General features: G+C 47.8%; 1 long non-coding RNA gene across 1 annotated transcript in view; it reads right to left on the minus strand.

Annotated features, from left to right (window-relative positions):
- Positions 1 to 2137: 2137 nt before the first annotated feature.
- Positions 2138 to 19608, minus strand: part of LOC309828537 — an 85073-nt gene continuing 67602 nt past the window's right edge. The window contains exon 3 of the long non-coding RNA XR_014297321.1: positions 2138 to 6265. This is a non-coding gene — a long non-coding RNA (uncharacterized lncRNA). The remainder of the gene's footprint in view (positions 6266 to 19608) is intronic.

Raw genomic sequence — 19608 nt, forward strand, 5'->3', positions numbered from 1 at the left:
CCCAGGGAGGGGCTTTACCTGCACTCACCCTACCCACTGAAAAATGAGAATGAGTTGCCGCATATGAAGCTGGATGTGCAGTTCCTTCTGAAGAATCGGAAGGCCTGGCAGCTGGTGTGGCTCACACACTCTGCCCTTTCCCTCAGCACCGTTCTCCGTGTGTGTTATCAGGTACAGGAGACCTTGAGGTATGACGTACCTAATGAACCAAATTTTGTGTTTGCTTTTTTGTATGTGTCCCTGGGTGAATTGAAATTGATATGAAAGGTCTAACAGAAAGATACAAATTAAATCAAATTTAATGTTTTTATTATTATTCTGGGGCACCTTCTCTCTGATGAGGCTTTACACACGTGTCTAATTCTCACAACAGCCTTAGGGTGGATTTTGTTATTCCCCTATACAAATGAGGAAACCATGGGACAGGGAGGTTAAGTCACTTGCCCAAGGCTCCCTGCCCACCCATGTCTTTGTCCCCTTGGGCTCCGCCTACCTTTCCAAGTAGGTTCTGAATCGACAAACCAACCCATAAAAATAAAATTCAGCCAATATATAAGCATATTTCCATAATTTCACGTTCATTAAACAAATATTGATTGAATGTACACTCTGCAACAGAAACTATCAGTTCAAACATTATTTCAATTTGAAGTATTCGAGGTGAACAGCGTCCATTCTGTTTTCTGCGCCTCCCTGGCTACATCCCCGAGTGAGCTCTGGAAGAGTTCTTCTCCATGTCCATAGCCCTCATCCTTCTGATTGGACCACGATTCTGATGGTTAGTTCCCTTGCTTACCAGTTGTGGAGCCTTTTGGATATCACTCCTTCTTACGTGAATGTTTGCTTTGTAACTCTTCCCTGATATGCATCACATCTCCCTTCCTCCTTCATCTCTACTGCTAAGCTGTGTCTTGTTTTCAAAGCATATGTGACTCTTGAAGTTCCTTCTGTCTGAATTGACCTTCTTTACTACTCCCTTGATCTCTCTAACAGCCTCAAGCTTCTGGTCACAGCCTCTGAAAGCCTTCCCTGCCCAGCCACCTGGCACTCTTGGTGGTCACCTCTGCCATGGACTCCTCTGCAACTGCTGTGAGTTTCCTGAGGGTGGCCTTACCTCTGTGTATCTTCCACAGGGGGCACAATACCTGTCACCCACTGTGTGCCTAGCACATGCTGCTTGACCCAGCTGGAGACTGACCAGATGAACAGCACTTACAACGGACTGGCCATTGGGGAACACCTCTGATTTAGTTGTTGTCAGAGCCCAGACCCCGTGATGCCGTCTCTCACCAGGCAGTCGCAGGAGTGGCCAAACTTGAACCCGATGGGAGGAAGCGCAGTCCCGGAGAGGCTTTCACAGCTCCACCACCTCCTGGCTTCAACGGCCTGACTGTTAACACAGTTTGGGGCTTGCCCCAGAAGTTGTTTCAGACAGACCGGGTACTAGCCCCACCCCCACCCGAAAGCCCTAACACCCCGTCCAGTCACCACTCCAGGAAGAAGGGGCTAATAAACATTCAAGTCTAGAGTCAGAAGTTCAATGTTGATGTTGTGAGATTGTTGTTTTCATCCACAAAACATCTCTGTGTTCTGCAAAGCCCATGAAAACAAGCACCCGGAGGAAGCAGTGGTGTGGCCCTCACTGCCCACCTCTCCTCCTGCCACCTGCCCAGCATTGGTCATGTATCCCTCGTTGCCCTGAAGGAATTTTCTGAAATAGAACACCCTCTCATTGCCTCAAATTCAATGTGTCTAAACACAAAACTCGGTCTTCCCACTCGAAACGCACTCACTACTGCCTCCAGTCTCCAGTCTTCCTGGCTTGGACCTCTGGCATAATCTCTCACTCGTTGCCCCCTGAGCCTTCCTCTCTCCTGTGCGATTAGCCACTAGGTCATTGTACTGATGAGAGGCTACCTTCTCTGCAGCTCTTTTACATTTGTGTTTCTCTCTCATTTCCTCAGCCACCAGCAAGTCCAGACTCCCCTTTTCCTCCTATGTTTTCTGACCAGCAATGTCTACGGGCAAGGCAGGGCTCAGATGCCACCTCCAGGATTTTCCATTATTCTCTGAGCCTCTGGATTCACTATATTTCACTTCATGAGATGTCTCTAACCTGAGCTCCATCCTTCCCGCAGCTCCAGGACCTGGCATCTGGGTGCTCATGTGGAAGGGTTATCTGCTTCTAGAAAGGGAGGGAGGGAGGGATTATTCCACTAGAATACTCACTGATGTCCTTGTTTCATGTTTTGACCCCAGCTGAACCCAAGAGTTCTCAACTTTGTGGGGGTCTGATGTAAGCTATGGAATCCCTCCTCCAAAAGATGAATAAACCCACAAAATGATGGGTTTATTTAGGGACTCATAGGCCTCCTGAAGCCTATCCATAATCTCCAGGTTAGAAAGCCCTGCTTCATCCTTGCGCCCAACTGAGAATGTTACCGTCAAATTAATCTTCCCAAAGTATGTCAAGAATCTATATCAGAAAAGTGCTATCAAGCAGAGCAGAACCTCTGTGGCTTGGCCCTCGTGGCGCTTTACTAACTGGCTATGCTTCTGCCCATCCGTATGTATTTCCTACTCCCCAGGGTATAATCGGGCTGTTGATACCAGAGAGAAGTGTGTCATGCTCAGAAGTGACCAGCACTCTACAGCAGCTTTCTGAGCTGAACAGCCACCAGCAGTGCCACATACTGTCTTCTGGGACGGTGAGGCCACATTTGCTGTGCGGTCTGGCCAGAAGCCTATGGGCATATCTACACAAGGTCTCACCTCCACCCATCAACTTTCTTCCTCCCTCCAGCTCGTATGCTGTTCCCTTTACTCAACATGTGGTTCTTGGCTGGGACAGTTGTGCCCCAGGGCACACGTAGCAGTGCCTGGAGGCATTTTTGGTTGTCACAACTGCGGAATGGGAGCTGCTGGCATCTAAAGGGTAGAGGGCAGGGGTGCTGCTTCATACCCTACAGCGCACAGGACGACCCCACAGCACAGAACCTTCAGGCCCCAAACGTCGACAGATCTGAGGCTGAGAAGTCCTGGTCTCCAAGGATCTCTCCACCAACAGTCAATCCTGAAACTTCCTCAAGTCCCACCGCCTCACTGAAATTTCCCAGGTCCCTCAAGTCTACCAGGATCTTTCCTTCCTTAGACCCTAGCCTGCTTAGCATCTCCCCAACCTGCACAAATTAGCACTTGACACTTATATAAGTGTTGCCGAATCTTGCATTTGTTTCATCCCATATCCTCAATTAGGTTACAGGATCATTAAGGACAGTGATGTTTATTTTTCTATAGGTATGAGCATAAGGTAAATATGGAATAAATACTTGTTCACCCAAGTAGTTCCCTGAGCACAGAATGAAAAATAAACTTAAATTCTAAGCTTAATTAAGCCAGTGCTTAAATTTACTGGCTCCTCTGAAGGATGCCAGGGTATGGAAGCAAAGGAATCGTGTTTAAATATAAAAGGGAAGTTCTAGAATTTCCACAGAATTTAAACTCTTCTTATGCTGAGGAATATACCTGGAAATGGAAGTCAAGTATCAGCTAGAGTCACAACTGTCCTTTGAAATTTAAATAAAATTTGACTCAACCCTTCAACAATGGGGAAAATCAGCATTTTTCCTGCCCAGGAACTCTTTGGGAAGTTCTGTGTGCAGAAGTCCCTTCTTCTGCTGAGACGCCCTCACTCTTCACCCCCGTGGCTGCCTGGGCGCTCAGCTCCTGTTCCCATCTCCTGAAATCTCCCACAGAGGACATTTATGTGTGCAGAAGCCTTTAGGGATGGTTAGAGGGACAGGGTGGAAAATGAAATCGTAGAAAGCACTATTTTTTTTCAGACAGCCCTATTTTTGGAAGTCCCTCAGTAAACCCAGTCCAGGAGTTTCCCACAGACCCCCCTTTTGCTCCAAACTTCAGTCTCTTGCTGTGTTGCTCTGTGCCTTCTCTGCCTTCTTCCCTTTTCCGAAGACCCTCTGAACCACTTCTGCAAAGCAGCCAACAGTTCCTGCACCCCAAGCCGGCTAGGCTGGCCTTACCCTAAGCAAAGACAGTTATCTTCCTAAAAAACCCGCCCGCCTTCTGTTCCTTCCTCTGCACAGACGTAACCTTGAGTCCAGTGAACAGAAGCATCTGCAGAGAACGCAGAGCTCCGCAGGGAAGGGCAGGTGCGTGGGCTGCCCTGTGGAGCGGGGACATTGCTGGTATAGCTCTCACCACTTCGCTGTGTGTCACAGTGGTTTTCTTGCTATCCAGATCTTGGAGGGCTGGGGACACCTTTAAAGCCCCGTGTGCCAGCCGGTCACCAGGCTGGCTGGGCCCCTCAGAACCAGCCAGCACGCCTCTGGCCGCACCCTTCCACCAGGTAAACGCAGATAGAGGCCTCGCTCACAATAAAGAAACACAGGTAAACACGCCATTTGGGCTGGACTTGCTTTTGCTGATGCACAAAAAGTGCTATAAGGTCCTTGACTCTTATTTTGTAAGTGATACAAGCTCATTATAACCTCACTGGGAGACATGATCTCTGTGAATATTTTAGTGCATTTCCTGCTCTGAGAAGCGTCCTTAGGGAATAAGACAAACGACTGGGTCAGTTTTACCCAAGGAAAAGGCCCGTCTTATTTTACAGGGGCAGAAACCCCTTCTGACCTGCTCCTGGGAAGTGTCACATAGCACCCTTAAGTTAATATGGATATCCCCTGCGGAAACTCAGAGGCTTTCTTAGTTCTCTTGCCCCTTAGAATTACTTGAATTGTTCGATAAATATTTATTGAGTGCAAACTGTTGTTACCAGACACACGTCTAGGTGACGGGGATGCACTGGAGCAGACAGATCTCTACTCATGTGGCTCTTCCTCGTGGGAGGAGACAGAGGAGGTGGGCACTCCCCTCATTTCTCTGGGCCTCAGTCTCCTTCCTGAGCAAATAAGGGAGGTTGGACCAGAAATTAAACATCTTCAGAACTTGGGAAACTCATTTGACAATGCCTGTGTGTTTTAAGAGAGAAAATTTCTTCAAGGTTTCTTTTTTTTATCTTTTAAAATTATAATGAGCTCTGCATTTTATTTCCTGACGTGTCCAGGTGTTTTAAAACATGAAAACAATGCTTAAAATGATTTATCATGGAGTAAAAATTGTACTCTGGGAAAACATACCTTGATTATCCAATGACTGACACACCTACTCAGAAAGACACTCCACCTTGAGAAGCAGGACTCTTCCTACTCTGGTGGAACATGGGAGCACTTTCTACTGACATTTTCTGGACAGCCAGTGCAGAAAGCAAGACATCCAGAAGCATGGTGCTTGAGGTGGGCAGAAGAAACCACTGAGTGGGAACACATTTTCAGAAAAGGGAAGCTGAAGGCAAACTTCCCAGTTGTGCCACTGATGGGGCCTGAGGTCTGAGCCCTGTTGCTTCAGTTCTTGACAGATGAAATGACTTAATGCATGTTTTGAAGCTCCCAGACGCTTTCTATGACCTGACGTAATCCTCACAGTTACTCCGTGAGATGGAGAGCTTGGTCCCTTTTTTACAGATCTGAAAACACAATCAAAGAGGAAGGGCAACTTGCTTAAGGTCATGCAAGTAGGGGACTCAGACAATGCCCCCAATACCAAATTGGTCACTTCTTCCCTGTACTATATACACCCCGTCTCTGGACCTAAAATCCCTGTAAATTACTTAAAAGTGCAGACATGCTCCACTGGTCACAAAGTGGCTTTGTGCTTTGCTCACTATCAGGTACCAATGACATTAAGCAAGGTGCCTAATGGAAGCCCAAAGGCTGGCTGGGAATGAGCTGACTGGCTGACCACATCTTCCTTGCGCTAGTTTGCCCCCAGGTGAGGAGCCTGAACCCAGGTTCCACAGCGGTGGTGAAGGGCCTCCCTGCCTGTGTCTCCTAGGCACCCACATCTACCAGCAGGCTCTGGTAGCAGCCTGGCTAGTCTCAGTTGACCTGGCCCATTCACTGAGCCCTTTTCAGAGTAGCCATTATGTGTGAACTCTGCTGGGAGTCCTCTAGGAAGAAGAAAGACTTCTTAGAAGAACTTCTTTAGAAGCTGAGTTCTAAAGAAACCTCCAGTGTTCTTCATCAGGCGAGGACTGTTCTCTGCCTAAGAGATCAAGCGGCGGCTGCTGGGGCGGGGGAGGAGGGGAGGCGCATCGAGGGTCTCCAGCAGGGAGCTTTGGCGGGGTCTTCTCAGCGCTCTCTTCTTCCTGCCCTCCCCTAGGTGAAAGCAGCTTCGGTCTCCTACCCTGTAAAGTGAGAACAACAATAACCGACTTCAATGGTGTTTTCCTTCGAATTTTGAGAATTGAGCCTGACTGTCTTTAGCATTATTCTCCTCTACTCATGTGCCTAGTTTGAAATCTGAATCAACAGTTCTCAGAATAATTCAGGTTTGGGTGTGCGTGGAAGGGGGAGGGGTGGGGCCTGGTCAATGGTTTAGAACTTTGCGGAAAGGTTGGAGATGTCACACTGACTGTCAGCAGAGGTGTGTGAGAAGCTCAACCACAGAGCTGTCCTGGGAGGGCAGGGCTGGGTGAGGTGAGGCTCATCAGAGGTGGTGATGAGGAGAGACTTCAGGAACACAGGAAAAGAAGGAGAGCAGGAGGGAATTTCTTTTTGGCCTACAAGGGAACTTGTCTCTGAGGAAGGGGAAAGCACAAAATTGACCACTGAGTAAGCAGTTACATCGCATACCAATTTTCACATACTGGTGAGATCAGTAAAAAGAGAAAGGGAAGGAGACCACATATATCATGAAACTAAGCCATAAATAATGAAAGTACCAGTTACTCCCTAGGAGTATCTGTTTCTAACTGACTTTTTGTTAGATGGGGCAGGTATAAGCAAAAATAGCAAGACCAAAGCAGCAGTTATTTTCTGTGGATAATAAGTGAACATGAAAGGATATTTCCTACACTGATGTATGTGATGGGCCACGTGCCAGCTGAGGTCTCCCTATCCCTGAGAGATGTTTCATGGCTCCATCCCTTTATCCCACATTCTGTGGGAAGCCCACTGTCCCCTTTGGGACACAGGGACTCTCCTGGGCACTACTGGGTCCCCTTTCTGCACTCCCTGAGCTCACAATCTCCCTTGGCTCTCGGTTCCCACAACTGTCCTTGTCCCTCTCCTCTGCACAGATCCAACGTGGAACTTATTCCTTTTGTGTGAATCCCACACCCCCAAACCAAAGCCCATGATATTAGGTGTGTTGCAAAATGTTGCAGGTTCAGTGTGAGAGGGACTGTCAGTAGATGTGCACAGACACCAGGCTGCTGCTGTCTTCACCTTTCCCGCCAGCCTGTTTCCGGGACCCTTGCCCTCAGGCTAGCCTCCTCGCGGACATTCCTCTCCCCACTTCTCCACTCTCTTGCCTCTCAAACTGGCTCCCCATTCAGCCCCTCCCTCAGCCTGAATTCAGCCCTTCCCTTTGCTCAGCCTCAACTTAGGCCTTCCCTTTGCTCATGAAGAACTCAGTGACCCTGCGAAAATGAATGCTTTTATCCTTCAGTAACATGGAAGGATGTGCGGACCCTTTGAAGATTTCAGGTTTTCGTTTTCTTTCTCCTCCACCAGTGTCTCTAAATGCAGGGGAAAAGTATAGAGGTTTTCCCATGGGTGATATCCTTTGTGTCCCGTCTTCCTAGAATGCAGCGCATAGAAAACAAGCATGAGTTTTGAACAGCCAACATTTTTCCTGTTTCTTCAGTAAGTGAAAATGAGTACTACTGAATAATGCACTGTCATATTACTTGTCCCTAAAGTGACACTTGCTGCGCCATACTCACCTAAATGTGCTGTAGAGGCCTTTCCTCATTCTGCCTTCTCAACCCCAGACCCTATTTCCACAGTGCCTCTCCCCGCCCTCCACCGCAGGCAGCGGTCTCCTCCTCTCTCTTCCACATCACCAGAATCCCATCCTGCCAACTCCAAGATGAACACCTGACCTCCCGTGCTGGACCTGCTGTTTATTTTCTTAGTACTCTTTGTAATTATTTCACACAACTTTGTCTTCTCTCCTTAATTTTAAATGGACTACTTAAGGCTTCAAGAATTTCAAGCCTTGAGGTCATCTAAATACATACACCAGCAGTGATGTGTCCTTGGTTATATAGTCCCATCAGTCTAAGTGTCTGTCTCCTGCACAATGATAATGAAAATAGTACCTTCTTCAGAAGTGATGCTGTGAGGATGAAATGAGATTATGCTTCAAAGGGCTACGCACAGTGTTGCCACATGAGAATGTCAGCTTTTATTATGCTGCGGATAACGATCAAGACGGAAGGCGTGAGCAAGACGAAGAAGATGAAGATAATGTGACCAAGTCAGTGAAATAACTGATTGGTCAAGCAAGGGAGACACACCAGCCCAGGAAGTTACCCGAATTATTGTGGACCAGAAAGAAGCCAGGTTGCTAGCTTGACTCCGTAGCTCTTCAGCCTGTGATGGCATGTTTTGCAGACAATATGGTTCTTGGGAGATTGTTCTAGCTACCACAAACAGCACAGTGTGTCCCCTCTGCAAAGACCACTCTTGGCCAGTAGTAAGAATAGAAAGTGATGACAACGATCAGTCCGCTGGCCAGCTGGGATGGAAGGGGAATTCTTCCACAGATCATTGTAATTCCCCAAACTGAAAACTTGACCAAGTAGCCAGAAGGTTCACAAGGGGCCTCTGCTTGTCAACCCATGGCAGTCTGGTGGGTTTCAGGCAGGGTATCAGTATGAGCTTTCTGCAGCGCAGGCTGGCATGTTGCTTCTGTCCTGACTCAAGGACCTACTCATGACAGTCTGACTCACCAGCACCTCTTCCTGCAGCTTCTCTATACAAGACTCTCTCCCCCAAGGGCTAACGAATGATAAAACTCAGAACCAACAGTTATTAAACATGTACTAGGTGTCAAGAGCTGTGTTATTCTAGCAGCATAACAGCCTTATGAGGTGCCTACACCCCCTTTTTACGGAGGAGAAGACTGGGCTGTGATGTCTGGGTGAGTCTCCCCAGATTACAGTTTGTAGCGAAATGCAGACCTGAGCTCCTTGGCTCCAAAGTCCACATTCTTAACTGTTGGACAAAGAGACTGAGCACATCTCAGCCCATGTAATTTAGGGTTATGGTCAGTATCATAGTTAACAGGTTAAGTAAGTGCATATCTGGTATGATTTGAAAGGCAGTAAATGGCTATTTAAAACAAACAAGCAAAAGCAACAACTAAAATATCATCTGTATTTCCTGAAATTCTTATATTGCTCACCTCTTTAGATCAACACCCTAAGACTCTATCTACTAGGGAAAGAAATGTGATCTATTAAACAGACGCTATGTGTCAGGTAACTGCCAGGGATCCTGGGCGATTCTTGGGCACATTAAAGTTTGAGAACCTCGCCCTAGAGCATGTCTCCATTCTCTCCGCTTCACCCGTCTCCCCTTGTAGATGACTCAGAACTCTCTGTTCCTGAGCTCAACACCGCTCTTCTGGTAATCTGACAGTATCTGCACCCAGCTGTCCCTTTGGCACTCAGTGGCCTCAAAGTCAGACTTTTTTTTTTTAATAAATGTATTCATTCTATTTATTTCATTTTTGGCTGTGTTGGGTCTTCATTGCAAGTGGGCTTTCTCTAGTTGCGGCGAGCGGTGGCTATTCTTGGTTGCAGTGCACGGGCTTCTCATTGGGTGGCTTCTCTTGTTGTGGAGCACGGGCTCTAGGCACGTGAGCTTCAGTAGTTGTGGCTCGTGGGCTCTAGAGCGTGGGCTCAGTAGTTGTGGCTCACAGGCTTAGTTGCTCCGCGGCATGTGGGACCTTCCCGGACCAGGGCTCAAACCCGTGTCCCCTGCATTAGCAGGCGGATTCTTAACCACTGCGCCACCAGGGAAGGCCCAGACTTTTTAAAAAATCCTCTCTGACTTCTCCATTCTAGTCAGCGTTGACACCATTTCTTTACTACCCAGGCTGGAAAACTCAGTCTCCCTGGATTCTCCCTTTAACTTGAGAGAACCAACTGAGTCCTATAGATTCTGCCTTGTACGCTCCTTGGAACCTCCTTCCTCTGCTTCCCTCTCCTGTGGCTTTGTCCCTGTTCAGGAGCTGTTTGTTCTCCACCCCACCCACCACCACCAGGACTGGAGGAATGGCCTATGCTGAGAGCCGCTGCCCCAACTCCTGTCTCTCCCCACCACCGCCCCTGTGCACACCACCACAACTCGGACCACATCATTGCTGTCAAGGCTTCCCACCAGCAGATGCTGTCACTGAAGGTCATCCACAGGGCGGCTCTAACCTGCCTCGGTGCCGCTTCTCCAGCTCCCAGGCAAGCCCTGGCTCTTGCTGCCCGACCACAGCCCCTAAAGTTCTCTCCTTTGGAGTGCTCTTGCCGTCTCTCCACATAAACGCTCCGGAGTTTTTATTAAGACCCTTTCAAAGGCACACTTTCTCCAGGGCTTTTGCTGGTGGCTTCTGCCGCTCCGTCCTAGGAAAGAACTTGAGGACAGGACATGTGAGCCTCGATCCCGACCCAGTGCTTAGCAGCTGGGTGGTCACAGAGAAACCAGCCCTGCAGAATGGGATTGAAATGGATAGGTAGGTAAGATGTGGAATAATGGGAACCAGCCTATCTTAAGCACCAGAAAGACAGTGTTTGAATCTAAGCCCAGCCCATGTTTAGCCACGTGGCCATAGTCGAATTGCCTGGACTTTGATTCTTTATAATTTGATTTTCTCACCAGCAAAAATGAGAATAAGTATCTCTTTTAGAGAAGTTCTGTGAAGATGAGAATTAACAAATGCAAAGTGCTGCATACGTGACCCTCGACAACGGTGTTTTTATTGTTAGTATGCCTCCTGTCCAACAAGCGTTGCACACAGTTACTGTGATTATTGCTCTCAGCCCTTTGCAGCTCCCTGGAAGCCTTATCTTTCCTTGCCATGTTTTCTACTTATTTTAAGATTGCCTTTCCCTTGACTAAACTTGGAACTTCCTAGAAGAGAGACTGCTTCTTACTTATTTTTGTATCTGTCATAGAAGCTAGCAACATGCCTGGCACACAGAAGTAGCACAGGTATGTGGGATTTGGTTAAATCTGAGGAGAAAGGAGCCCCAGGTAGGCATGGAGGGTGGGAGGGGGTGTCCTTTGAGGCACAGCAGTGGGGACCTCAGGGACAGCTGGGGGCAGCCTGAAAACAGCAACAGCAGAGAGACCCAGGGCAGCCGGGGTCATGGGTTTTCAGAATCTGGCAACTTCACAGTCTGCCTCCTGGGGACGATAAGAGGCGTGTGCTGCTGTGCAGTGTGATGTTCATGAAGGAACAGAACCTTCAGTCACCCAAGCTTGGGTTCAAATTTGGGTTCTGCACTTAACTAGCTCCCTCAGGCTCCGTTCACTCCTCCATAAGGCCAAATAAGAATAAGATGATGAGCTCCAGAGGGTTTTAAGAAGACGGATTCTCGGCCAAGTGCCTTGAATAACAATTTTCATCTTTCAATGTGATGACTGAGAAATGTGAAGGAAAATGGCCAAAGGGCAGGATTAGCTTAATCGCTAATCCTGTAGAAACTCCACCACATTACACCATCTCTTTGGTTGTAGGAAACCCCCCTCTTGGTCCCTGCCCTCCCATGGGCGAGTAACACAAATGCCAACTACTGGAAGTGATGCTCTACATCATGTGTCATAACCACCTGCGTCCAGGGTGGGCACATTGGGGTGGAGGCACACCGGGTGAGGGAGTACAGGCACATGGGCTGTCATCCACGCTACTTAGAGCCCAAAAGGAGCTGAGAAGGCCAACAGTGGTCAGGTTATTGCCAACATCATGCTGAAGGAAGCTTCAAATCCTGGCTTGTCTGACTTCAAAACCAGGCTCTCTTCTTGAGGCCACGACATCTCAGAAATGAAGAAGACATAGTCCCAGTTCTCAGGAAGTTCACAGTCTAAGCCCAGATTTGGAGAAGAAATGAACTGATTGATTGATATGATCAGAAGGAAGAAACATCACACGCCCTTAACAACCAAAAATTAAAACTAAAAAAGCCCCAAACTCTTTACTGACCAACTTCCTCCTACACTCCCCTGCACTTTTATCTTCCCTTCTAAGCAGAGGACCAGGGCAAAGACCAGACAACAACCTCTCCTCTTGTCTGTTTTCTGACATCTGTACTTTTGGAGGGAGGTGCTGCTTCCTGAATTAACGTTCCAGAATCAGAGCAACTTGAGCCGTGAGATTTCTAAATCCCATCCCATGAAGCACCAAGTGTGTGTGGCGCTGTTTGGCGCAGAAATCTGACCCCTAAAGGAAAATGCCCTTTAGCAGCAGCATTCATGCTGAAGGGAGGCTGGGGCGCCTCACTGCCCTGAGGGACCGAAAAGGGGCAGGAAAGCTGGTCGAAGATTCCCCTGGGGGAGAGTGTTGACCTGAGAGAAGGTGACGACTTTTTTGAAGGCCCTTAAGCTCCTCGAGGGGTTACGTTCTGAGGGTTTACCTTGGAAGAGAAGAACAGGCTGGAAGAAATAGGGGAAATATATGCTTACGTGGAGGCATATAACAGACTATAGACCCAGAAGCAGCCTTGGAGATTTAGTCAGTCCAACCCTCTCATCTTACACACAACTTGACTAAGACCCAGAGAGGTGAAGGAGCATGCCTAAGGCCACACAGCCAGCTAATGGCAGGAACCAAAGTTTCTTAGCAGCAATTCAACACTCTTCCACCACGTCAAGCTGCAGAACAATACCTTACAGCCTTGGTGGGAAGTGGGGAGGCCAAAGCAGCTGTGCAAACCCCCAACCCTCCTCACAGGCTCTGAGTCCATCCTTTCCCAGCCTGGAGTAATAAACTGACGTGTCAACATCTTTGAGGAGACAATCCATATGCTGTTTGTTTTCCATGTCTTCCCAGCCCCACTTCCGTCCTGTCAAGCACCACACCTTGCAGGGAAAGTGAAGCAGGTGCTGAGGGCATGGGCCACTTGCTGGGCTCAGTATGGTGAGCTAACTGAGCAAATGTAAAATAAAAGAATAAATCAATGAATCGTCTATATTTTCTTTTTTACAACCTAAATCAATATCTTCCCTAATTAATAAAAAATGAGTGAGTTTTAAAAATATAGATACAAGAAAAAAGTATTTCACATCTGCTCACTCTTATATATAACTTTTTTCACATATTCAGACTGTATACATCCGAATATCCTTAAATATTATTTTATACATTTGTTCACATAAGCCCTGTACTTTAGTTATATTTATTCCTAAGTATTTTTCCCTGTTTAAAAAAATTTCAAACCCACAGAAAAGACAAAGGAACACCTAATCTACCTTTCACCCTAGATCTGTCAATTGTTAACCGTTTGTCATATTTGTATTCCCTATCTCTTTCTCTGACAAACCGTCTGAAAGTATGTTGCACAAATCAGATCACTTTACCCCTAAAAGCTTTTGCACGTACTATCTAAGAACAAGGACATTCTCCTACATAACCACAATAGCATTGTCGCAGCCAAGAAATGTAACATATAAAGACATATACGTTTTTTCGTGTGGTTTAATTTGGAGCAGCACGTGTTGAAGAAATCTGGAAAAATTTGATGCTACTTCTACCAGATTGACTTGAAGCAGCAAAGTCTCAATTTTGCATTAATGCCAGTCTGGGTTCTGCCATAACCTCCGCCACCTTGCCCACCCCCTGCAGATGTTGACCTTTTCACACCTTAGGCACAGGGACTCTAAAGAAATAGGTTCAGGGGAGGCTGCATCCTTTCTCATGCAGGGGCTGGCTTTTAGGCTTCTCAGCCAGAGTCATGAAATATCAGTATTAGACTAGCTTTAGAGGTGTCTGGGAATCTTGCTGATTTGAAAACATATATAGCTTATTTCCATTTCATGGAAGCCTCTTGTTTTCAGTCAGACGGAGCAGAGCATCGTGCAGATGTATTTTTCACTTTAATGTGATGCACTTACTTACTCTGCCTTCTGAGGTGACGTTTCTAATCGAGGGTGCTAGCAAGGCGCCCAAGTTCCTGTAAATGCTCCCACAGGCTCCAAGTAGCTGGCTGTGTGAAACTACAGCTGAGTGGCAAGGGAAGGCACAGTGACACAAAGAGAAGAGAAGTAACGAGTATTCCAAGAAGCACACCCAAAGGGTTAAATTTGAAAAGAGCCGCAGGAAACGTGAAACAAGGGCTGGTCTTCATGGAGAGACTAGAAACTTCTAAAAAAATTTAACAAAGTTGCCAAAGACACAAAGAAGCAACTTGCAACCTCTAGCAGGGCCCTTAGAACACTTCTAACTCTGAGCTTCCTTAAAATGGATAGCTATGGTGACTTTAAAATAAATAATATCCTGCCTTTGAGGGCGGAGATGCTCAATTAAGGGATTAAGGAACATTTGAGAGTGTACTGCTAGGTCGGCCACTAGCTTTTTGCTGCAACGAAGTCCTCAATTTCAGTTATTTAAACATGTAGAGTGGCATCTGGGGAGAGAATACACTTTCTGATAAGAAAGGAAACTTATTTTTTTTGAAACTGGTTAAAGATTGTCGAGTTTGTAATTCCCAGAGCTGAAAGAGCTATATTACTAAAGGAAGTGAAGACTCTGTGGTCCCATATTTGTAAGATGACTAACAATAACAAGAAAAAAATGAATGAATTCACATGCATATTAACAGATATGAAACTTCTACTTTGGCTTCTTTCCTAAAGATTGTTTTTATTTGTCCCAATATTTTCCTCAAAAGAAAAAAAATGTAAGTGGGTTGTGAAGATAGATAGTTGGCATCTGTTAGGGTGGAAACTATCGTAGCGTATTTTGTAATGGTCAGAACAGAAACATCAAACGACGCAAACAAGCTAAAAGCTTTGCATCAATGCCCATACTGCAGGTTCACTTTTTAAGCAGATAAGCAAAGTTTTAAGAACTTTGAAACATACTAGATCTGTTGAGGATGGCAATCTAAACCGTTGTGCTTTTCTAAAGAATAAAATGTACATTGGCCTCAGGAGGTGAACGTGTGCTTCTGAGATTCTCTTTCTGTAATGTGAAGAGTCAGTGTTCGTTTTCTTTTATCTGATGGTGGAAAATGTCATAATGATACATCCAGTTATATATTCTGCTGCCTCTTTTTCTTTCTTCTATTTGTCTGAGATCACACGTTTGACTTTCCATGTCCCTGCGTGGTCCAGGGAGTGGAAATTCCGAGAGGTCTTACGTGGGGAGTCCCCTTCCCTCCCGCCCCTCACACCCGAAGGCAGAGCAATGGAGGTATCTGAAGTCTGACAAGCTTGGCTCTAAAAAGGGACACTTTTTTTTTTTTTTTTTTTTTGCGGTACGCGAGCCTCCCACCGCTGTGGCCTCTCCCGCTGCGGAGCACAGGTTCCGGACGTGCAGCAGCCATGGCTCACGGGCCCAGCCGCTCCGCGGCATGTGGGACCCTCCCGGACCGGGGCACGAACCCGTGTCCCCTGCATCGGTAGGCGGACTCTCAACCACTGCGCCACCAGGGAAGCGCTAAAAAGGGACACTTTTTATCCCATGCATTTTCTTATAAATGTGAGAGTATCATTTATTTTGGGTGAAAGCCTGCACAAAAGTGGTTTAGTAAAAAGCACATTAGAATTAAGCTGCTTCCGCTTTCATGCTTATAGTTTCATTCCTAATTTATAGCTGTCAGAATTGAAGCTCCTGGGTTTTGCAACAATGACAGTAACAAAATCCTCTCCCACTTCTCTGTGTATTTGCTGATGAATTTGGGGAAGAGGGGTTTGGGTTTGACTGGTCCTCCCAGCCTGTGCTTTGCGCAGCCTCTCCACAGCCAAACACAACATCCAGTTACCAGAACAAACTTATGTCCCTACTTCAGACATAGACTCCCTTTGTTATTGTTCATTACAGCAGGTGACGATTCTCTTGGAAGTAATTTTAGAGGAAGTCTTCCAGCCCATATGGCCCTAGTTCAGCTTATGTGGCAATTCACTCGTGTAATCTTACATGGTTTTGTCAGTGTGGCCTGTCTCCACAGTAATGTTTTAGCTTCCTGGATCTCATTTCGTCTGTCTCTCCACTTGCAGTGTGGGAGAATGATGGCTTAACCACAGTCCAGGGTCCAGAAGGCTTGTGAAGCCCTCGTGCGCAGTCTAGCTGGGAGCGGCATGGCTGGGGAGGGGTGCTGAGCGCCAGACTCAAGGCTGCATGTCTCGTTTTCAGGAAGCAGATCTGCTTTCTTCCGCGTGCAACCAGCCTGATCACGTGGGGCGGGGCGACCACGTGTCAGGCCCAGAAGCGTGCGCTCATTGAAGCCCGACAACAACCCTGGGAGGTAGATCAGATGACCATCCCTTTCCAGAAGAGGAAGACCAGGCCCGCGAGGGCTCACAGTGATGGCGTAGCGTTGGAAACCTCTTTGCAGTACAGCATGGCAGGGGGTGGGGAAGTGGGCGCCCTCAGGAAGCCCTGCCAGTGCCATGGTTGAAAAGCTACCACCTGCCTTGGGCATCAGGCAAACAAAATACCTCATCCCTGCTTTGCGAGTTTTTATCTGAGTGGCTTCATCAAAGTTGCTTAACCCTGACCCTCATCTCTTTCATATGTAAAACAGGGGTCAGAAAATTTACCCCACATTTACCATGTGAAAGCAATTAACTGAGGGCCAGTTCTGCCATAGGTGCTCAGCACATGTCAGCTGTGTTCTGCTCACGCCTGCACCCTTCCACCCTCAATGCCCCAGTGACTTCACTCACCGTGCTGCCGCCTGCCTCACTGCCCGTCCTGCCAGCCCAGCCGGAGCTACACCAGCTGCCCTCCTGCTGGCAGAGCATGTCAGGGGTGAAAAAGAGTGTTTTCTAAGGGATGTGATGTGCAAATTTCCCAGGCACTGATTTCTCTTTTAGCTCTATTTACCCCAGTTGGAATTTAATAGCTCCTGAGTGGCGCTTATTCCCAGGGACTAGGTTGTCCTGAATAAGAACTGCGGGAGGCCTGGACAGGAAAGCATGATGTTTCGGAGCTCCACCTGTGACACCCTCTGGAAACATCTAAAGGGCTTGAGAGCGTGGCAGAAGAGCCATTCCTCCAAGAATTACTTGCAAACATTCTTCCAACTATGTGCTGGACAGTCTTTAAAATGAAAACTAATTCTTGCTTTACATATGCCCGTTTTGTGCCAGGCACTACATGAGGCTCTTCACCTACCTTACTGCTAATTTCTACACCAGCTCTATGAAGTAGGTATTACTATATCCATTATAGAGATGAAGAAACTAAGCAGAAGTAGAAATAGATTTAGAAAGTGACAGAAGCAAGCTTCAAGTCTGGGGCGCTCTGGATGCATGTAACCTTACCCTTCCCGCTCCATCTTTGGTTCTCACCTGCATTGGCTGCACCCCTGTTCCACCTCTCTGGCTTGGGCAGAAAACCAAACCCCCTAATCCCAACTCTGTAAATTCACCCCAATGATCTGAGCATTTATGCCTCACTACAAGGGATCACTCCTCCTTCTCTTCAAAGAGTAACTACCGCCTGGCCAGGCCGGAGTACCACTCTCTGCCCCCACCATCCTGGGCTCCAAGTCACCTTTGCCTTCTCTGCTCCACCTCTGTCCCTTGACCCTCCAGCCCCAGGTCTCTCGACTCCATTAGTGCACTGGCCCCCAAACCCCCTGTCCGGGCGGATGCAGCCTCAGGCCGGGAAGTAACTTCATGAAGGATGTGACTCACCTTGCAGAGCCCCCGAGACAGCATGTAACCTCCTTTAAGGGCACTGCTCTGACCCTGCATCTCCACTGGCCTCAGGCGAGAGGCAGCATTTCGTGCGCTTAGGGCTCAGGCTCTGCCCTCACAGGGGCCTGGGCGCGTAGCCAAGCCCCACGTGGCTGGGAAACCTGGGCTTTAATCAGCCATTACACTCTTTGTGAAATGGGAATAAAGTCTCCCAGCAGAGTCCTTAGGAGGATCAGATTAAAAAAAGAGAGAACCCTTATTTGACGTCCCTCCCATTACTGAAAGGCGAATAGGTGGCAGTTGTCGTCCATTTGTCTGCGTTCTTCTGGAGCGGCGCAGGCGGCCACGATGCCACGTCCGTCCGCGGCGGCCGTGGGGACAACAATTAGCTGTCTCTGGGGACACAGCTGGGACGATTGGGTTCTCCCGGTTTCTCTCAGATGTCTTCACTCCAGACCCCCAGCTCCCTTTCGACCAAAGGTAAGCATTTTTCTGAAGGAGCGGTCAGTCTGCAGACTTCGAGTGAAGAGAAGTCCTTTCGGACCCTGGGCTGGAGACCCCGGCACGGCACCCAACCCTCTGCAGCAGGGACCGGGTCTGCAGCACCTCCCACCTAGGAGTCACTCTGCTCACATGCGCAGTGACTTCTACCCCGGCTGGGCCAAACATCACAGGTGAAAGGCAAGGCCTCTCACAAGACTGCTCTCACTTCTGATGCCAACCACGAGCTCCAGGGTCCCCAGGCCACCTGCACCTCTGACCAACAAGCTATAAATTCAGAGGTTCCCACAAGCCCTCAGGCTTGATCATTCACTGGATGATTCACAGAAGTCAGGAAAATGGTACATGCATGATTATAGTTTCATTATAAAGGATACAAATCAGGACCAGACAAAGAACCTGGGGTCCTGAGTGCAAAGCTTCTGTGCCCTCCTCTCCCCGTGTCCTCAGGAAGTGTCACCCTCCAGGCACATCAATGTGTTCACCAAGCAGGAAGCTCCACTGAGCCTTGGGGTCACGAGTTTATTGGGGTTTCATTCCACAGGCATGATCGATAGAATCACTGGCCATGAGGTTGAGTCAATCTCCAGCCTCCTTCCCTCCCCAGAGGTTGGGCCGACCTCACGTGGCTCAAAGCCTTGATCTTCTAATGACATCATTCGTCTTCCCAGTATGGCCAGCCCCCATTCTGAAGTACCTAGGGCCCACCAGGAGTCACTTCATCAGCATAGACTATCAGGGCTTACCATGAACAGCAAAGTTACTCCAGTCACTGGGGAAATTCCAGCGATTTTGGGGGTCCCACCCAGGAACTTGGACAAAGGCCAGTTGGATTCTTTATTAGGCAGGGGTATGTGTATCTACTTGCATGAGCCTTCACACACATGCACATGTATGTGTCCTCTGTCATCCAGAGGATAAAACCGTATCTCCTTAACATGCCCCACAAAGTCCTTCATTATCTGGCCCCACTCCTCCTTCCCAGCTCTCCCTCCGGCTGCACAGAGCTCCTCACTCTTCCCGGGACACCAGCCCTTCCACTAATTCCCAGGTGCACGTCTCATCCTCGCTGCCTGACGTGAGGCTCCTTCATGGCCAGAGAAGGAGCCTCATGTCCATGGCCCTCCCCAGAGAAGCCCTCCCCAGGGAAGCTCTCCCCAGCTCCTTCCAGCAAGGCTGATTGTTCAGTCTTTGGTGTAGCCAAAGCTCTCTGATCATATTTCTGTAATCATAATTAACATGATTACTTTTCTATTTAATTTAATAGTTTTCCCCACTTGATTTTTAAGCCTGTGTATACATTAAATGGTGTTTTTGGCTACAAGTAATAGAAAAATCTGGCTTACATCACAAGGACTTTTCTAGTTTACTTAATAAGTCT

The sequence above is a fragment of the Grampus griseus genome (assembly GCF_964374135.1).
Source record: "Grampus griseus genome assembly, chromosome: 10".
NCBI classification, from domain to species: domain Eukaryota; kingdom Metazoa; phylum Chordata; class Mammalia; order Artiodactyla; family Delphinidae; genus Grampus; species Grampus griseus.